At 39.1% G+C, this 6,052-nt stretch overlaps 1 long non-coding RNA gene across 1 annotated transcript; it reads right to left on the bottom strand.

Moving 5' to 3' along the window:
• Positions 1 to 4,351: 4,351 nt before the first annotated feature.
• LOC127656292 (uncharacterized) lies at positions 4,352 to 5,243 on the bottom strand. The gene is made up of 3 exons (XR_007972145.1): positions 4,925 to 5,243; positions 4,544 to 4,621; positions 4,352 to 4,393 (listed from the first exon to the last, which is right to left on the bottom strand). It is a non-coding gene; the product is annotated as an uncharacterized LOC127656292 (long non-coding RNA).
• Between the last annotated feature and the right edge of the window lie 809 nt (positions 5,244 to 6,052).

The raw sequence follows: 6,052 nt of genomic DNA, 5'->3' as shown, positions 1-6,052 counted from the left end.
ACTCCAAAAGAGGAGATGGCGGGCAAGTTGTGACATATGTTGATAGCGCATGCCGCCATGCCGATTTATGTACGCTACCGTCGCAGTGCTGTCTGAACGGATCAAGACGTGCTTGCCCCTAGACGGCTGAGGTGCCTGAGCACCTGGTCCCTGTGAGCGCATAGTAACTCCCAAGTGTGAGCTAGAATGAGCTAGTCGTCGAGGTAGGTGAGTATGTGGATGCCCACTTCACGTAGCGGGGCAAGGGCTGCCTCTGCGACCTTTGTGAAGATGCAAGGGGACAGGGACAGGCCAAAAGGGAGGACCTTGTACTGATACGCCTGGCTGTCGAACGCGAACCATAGGACGGGTCGTGTCGAGGCAAGATGGAGACATGGATGTACACGTCCTTCAGGTCTACCGCCGCGAACCAATCTTGATGCCAAACGCAGGTCAGTATCTGTTTCTGCATGAGCATTTTGTACGTGAGTTTGTGTAAAGCCCGGTTGAGAACTCGTAACTCCAAGATGGCTGCAACCCACCGCCTTTTTTGGGTACGATTAAGTAAGAGCTGTAACACCTTGTTTATTAGGTGTTACTAGTCACAAATCAAAAAGGAAAATGGAAAAGTCACACAGCTGTCACACTCGGGTCTCAGGGGGTTAAGAAACTTTCTCCTATCCCAGCTTATATGCAGAGACAACTATAAGTAAGCCAACTGTAGGTGAATTTCTCCAAACAATGTAAACTATCAAAACATTACTCTGTTTATTTGAACATTTCAACAAGCCTGAAACCGCAATATTGGCTCAACCAGTATAACAAATTTGGGACAGAATAATCTGTTTGTCCAATGGGAGATGGGGAGAGTTTAGGTAGCCTACTTGAAAATCCAAATTTTTTCAATTCTGTTTGGTGATATTCTAGTGGAACATAAATTCCATACTTCAGCTTTATATTTTTTAGAATGAGGTATGAAAAACAGAATAAAGGGAGAAGCTGGAAAGGGAACATTCAGTGGTAAAGAGGGAAAGACGGTAGAGAGAAAGAGTGGAATGAGGAAAGTAAGAAAGAAAGAATGAAAGAGGGGAGGGAAGATGAAGGATGCGCTGCTCTCATTTTGTGCCCCCCAACAAAGACTCTAATTAGTGTTTGTGTAATTTTGCACTGTCTTCACTGCCTGCTCATCTTAATTAACTACATTCATCTTCTCCTCCCTCTTTTATACCATTCTATCCCTCTCTCAACATCTCTCCCATTGCTTTCTTAAAAATAATGCAGATTGACTGTATCCCACCTGGAGTAGACCTGCTTTTACTATAGGTACCTGTCTCTCTTTTTCTCTCTCTTGACATTAAGGGATTGAAATACTGACAAACATGTAAGCACTTGCTTATTAAAGTTCATGACATCAACAGGTTAAAGGAAGTAGGCTTACTATGGTCCTAATAAATTGTCCAATATAGTCTTCTGCTGTTGCAGCCCATCCGCCTCAAGGTTTGATATGTTGTGCATTCTGAGATGTTATTCTGCTCACTACAATTGTACAGAGTGATTATGTGAGTTACTGTAGCCTTTCTGTCAGCTCGAACCAGTCTGGCCATTCTCCATTGACCTCTCTCATCAACAAGGCGTTTTTGTCTGCAGAACTGCACTGTAAAAAACACCAACATCTACTTTAACTTAAAAACTGCAGTTCAACTGCTGCCTTAAAGTTTTAAGTTGAATCAAAGTGGTTTTAAAAGATCATTTCAACTCATTATTTTACATTAAGACTGTTTTTTAATCTAAACTCTCATTCTGAGTAAACTAACGAGACTGACATTCTAGAGATTGTCTTGAGAATCCCCGGAGATCAGCATTTACTGAAATACCCAAACTGGCCCGTCTGGCACCAACAATCATGCCACTGTCAAAATCACTAAGTTCCCATTTTTTCCCCCATTCTGATGGATGGTGTGAACATTAACTGATGCTTCCGACCCATATCTGCATGATCTTATGAACTGCAATGCTGCCACACGATTGGCTGATTAAATATTTGCATGAATATGTAGGTGTACAGATGTTGTTAATAATGTGCTCAGTGAGTGTAACTGGATAAATGGAAAAATAATACATTGAGGATGAATATGATAGTCCCAGATAGCAATAAGTCGGCGGTCCGCTGGCGGTGCGCCGGCGGCAGTAGAAGCGGCAGAATGGCGATATCGCAAACACGTTTTTTTTGACTGGCCAGCCGCCGCTCCGCCGCCGTTATATCGAAGGCGGACCGTCGGAGGCAAACGCTTTTTTCGAGCGATCTGCCGGCGCTTATTGTGTATAGAGATATATATATATATATATATATATATATATATATATATATATATATATATATATATATATATATATATTTATAGCATGCAGTTTATCAAGAATAATGATTGATCAAACCAGACAAATTTCCATTTGGCGTTTTAATTCCACATTTCAAAGTACAGTAACTGTCATTGAAACAAGATGTCAGATCACTGAAATATAAATAACAGAAAAATACAAACATTATATATATACACACACACACACAAAAGAACATGCAGGTTTCCAATTTCTTTTTTTTTAAAAACACTATTGTAACACTTACAATAATTGTTAATAACATAAAGAGGTCAGCTCTGGGATGAAAAGAATTACCAGTAAACACAAGCAATGAGGATATTTGGTACCAAAGAAAGTGCAGGATACCAAATAAATTGAGGTATAACATCATATTTACAAGTCATTTCTAACAATAGGTTAAGTGGTAATTTAGAGTAAAGCTCTGGAGTAGAATATACCAACTGCAATGCTGACTGTGGCACAAGGATTTACAAGCTATATGTAACAATAGAATAACAGTTAAGCACTGTGATGGAATGAAAGTATAATTTTTGGTACTAGTTAATGTGCAATATCAAGTATCAGAGGTATGAAATAGGATTTACAAACTATAATAGAATTGTTAAGCACTGACGGAATGAAATAAGCCAATACTAAAGTCACGGTAAGTAGAATATTTGATACCAGATAATGTGCAAATATCAAGTATTAGATGTATAATCTAGGATTTACAAGCTATATTTAAAAATAGAATAGTTAAGCACTGTAACAATGAAATAAGCAGCAAATTGTATATGAAATAATTGAAATCTTTGGTATCAAGGAATGTGCAGGATAACAGGTATAATATACATTTTGACATTCAACTTACACATGACAACAAGTGGGAATAAATATAATTGACAGCAGAAAATCTGGCTGTAGAGAACACAGCCAATCAGAATGTCTGGAGAGGTTGGGGACTGTGTGTCGTAGTGGGCTAAGAATCACCGGTTTTCTCCGACCTCCAGAATGAGGCAGTGCAAATTAGCATATCTTCAGTGATTCCTCGTGCGCCTGTATAAAAGGACAAACCATCCCATATTCATCCAAGGAGCTGCCCTCAAAGCAGGGTCACGAGAAAAAAAAAAAAAAAAAAGAGCAATTTCCACAGTGAACAGCGTGGATTGGGTGAGTGTAGTCTGACACTTTTAGCAGGCTTTTTTAGGGGTCTTGATGTTACTGACTGCAGGATAAAGAAAGGGTTCCAGTTGTCAGTGATGCTGGGGTGTCAGTAGTCAGCCTAGGTTTAAGGGGTCGGCTGTGGGTCCCTCTCAGCTGTGCGGCGCCTTTTTCCACCTTCATGTTCAGATGCTCCTTTCAGGTAACGTTAACCTAGATCGCCTCATCAGTGGCATCCTGTGTTGCCGGGTTCTTCCGGATGGCTCCTGTAGAAAATAAAGATCTGTCATTCCATTTGAATGGCATAAGGTCATACACATCTACTTAAATATAAAAAAAATATCCAACTTACTTTGAACAATGGTCTTCAGGAACATGTCTCTAAAACATGCTTTATCCCCTACACCAGTCCAGGTTGTATTGATGGAAAGGTGATTAGAGAAGATACTCTGAAGCATTCGCCACACGGTTGTCTTTAGGTCCCTCCCACATTTGATTGCCAAAACCGAAGCTGAAAATACAAAAAAAACATGTTACAAATTACATTTCTCTGAAGCTTCTCATAAATTTAAAATGTGACAGGCTGTGGATTCAGACTGTAGAATATGCAGTGTACGATCTTAATTGTACTTTTTAGATTACCCTATACCATTATAAACGAAATCGGCACACTTACAAATCGTTGCTGGAGCTCTTTATCCTGCCTCAAACTGTTGTCAAGCAACGCCAAATGTTCCTGGGTGTCTAGGGGGGAGTAACAGATCCCCTGGCAGGGATAACTCTCCAACAGACACATTGGCACTGAAATGTTGCAGCATAGCATTTTGTCGTCCATGCTACGCACAACATCGCCAAATTCCAAGACGTCGCAGCATTAGGGTTTGATCTGCACCTACAGGGGTTCCCAGAATAAAAGAATAAAGTAGTCAGTCCTGGTCCTTCAACTAGTAAAATATGACATTTATATCTAGGTCTACTACATGTACAGGTGGCCCCAGTGGGAATTAAACCAACAACCACAGGTGTTGTTTGCAAGTTGTACCTGATTGCCCAGTGCGAGCAAATGTCTTCAACATTGTCCCAACTTGCTTCACCTGCTCTTGAAGCGAGCCGCTGTCATCTGGGAAGTAACAATATATTGATTAGCAATACACTAAATATAATAGTAATATAATATAACCACAATTATCATACCAGTAACTTTCCCTGTAATTTCTATCCACAGTATGTTATGCATGGCATACAAGTTCATAATGAAGAACCCTTATGATAACATCAATTTCATCAATTTCATCAATTTTCTTTGAAGCAGAATATTTGTTTGTAAAAGGGGAGGAAAAAGAAAATGAAATATTGGTATACAGATTTTGGTTGATATATCATACTGTACAGTGAAATGTGCTATTGTTATATCCCTACTCACCTGAAGGACGGATAGATCAGGCAAATCTCCAGTCAGGCCTTTGTAGAGTGTGTGCTCCTTTTGAATAAAACTTTCATTAGTGGGAAGTTGCATATCCACAGGTATTTTAATTCAAACATGCAACATATTGTAATAAATCTACAATATTCAGCCTTTACCTTACACCCTCGGTTGTTGCTCTACACTTTTATTATATTAAATACTTATTTATATAGCTTGCTCACTGTATAATCATGATAGCCTAATACTTATAACACAAGATTGCATCTTAAACGAATGACTGAGTTGAAAACTTGAATAAGAACGCATTTTACACAGAGGGGACCAGCTAGGGAAACTTACCTGCCTACAATAACTGTTTTCATTTGATTTGAGTTACATTAAACATGAATAACCTTAGCCGAAGTCCCCAGGAACATCGGGCTATTAAAGTAACAAGCCTGTAACTGCGGTCTTATCAATTCTAGCTTCACCATACACTCAAACTGTGAGGTTTATCTGCTTTTACTTACATTGCTCTGTACATAATATACTGTTTTTGTTCTTTATATACAGATTGTATTAGATTTGCACTACGTGTGTGTATGTGGGTATGTATGAAGGTGAGTGTATGTACGTATATGTATAATTATTTATTTTGTGTTCTTTATTGTTTTTAATTACCTATGTCTTGCTGCTGTTTTTGGTATTGTTTGTATTGTTGTTGACTGGTAGCTCCTGTCACCTAGACAAATTCCTTGTATGTGTAAGCATACTTGGCAATAAAGCTGATTCTGATTTTCTCATGGACCTGTAACACAATGCCCTGACAGTGACTTCACCGGTGTCCTGATCTTTATTAGAAACTGAGAGGAGACCAAGTTAATATAATTGATATCACAATTATCACAAAAATTAACAAACAGTCTGCTTTAAAACTAAGAAAAACAAGCTTCTATACTAACGTTACATTAAAAATGAACACGTGGCGAACTAGCTTAGCCGCTATCTGCCGGCACACCACATTAGATTAAAATACTTACCCTTGTAGTTGTGCAGATAACTCGATATGTAGAGTTTAAAGCCCTTGTCCCTCTTGCTTGTCGGAGCAGGGGACCAGGCATCAACAATGCGATGAACATCTCATTT

Source organism: Xyrauchen texanus, chromosome 15 (assembly GCF_025860055.1).
Source record: "Xyrauchen texanus isolate HMW12.3.18 chromosome 15, RBS_HiC_50CHRs, whole genome shotgun sequence".
NCBI classification, from domain to species: domain Eukaryota; kingdom Metazoa; phylum Chordata; class Actinopteri; order Cypriniformes; family Catostomidae; genus Xyrauchen; species Xyrauchen texanus.
The sequence above is the reverse complement of the archived record's forward strand: the minus strand, read 5'-3'. Positions and strand labels throughout refer to the sequence as shown.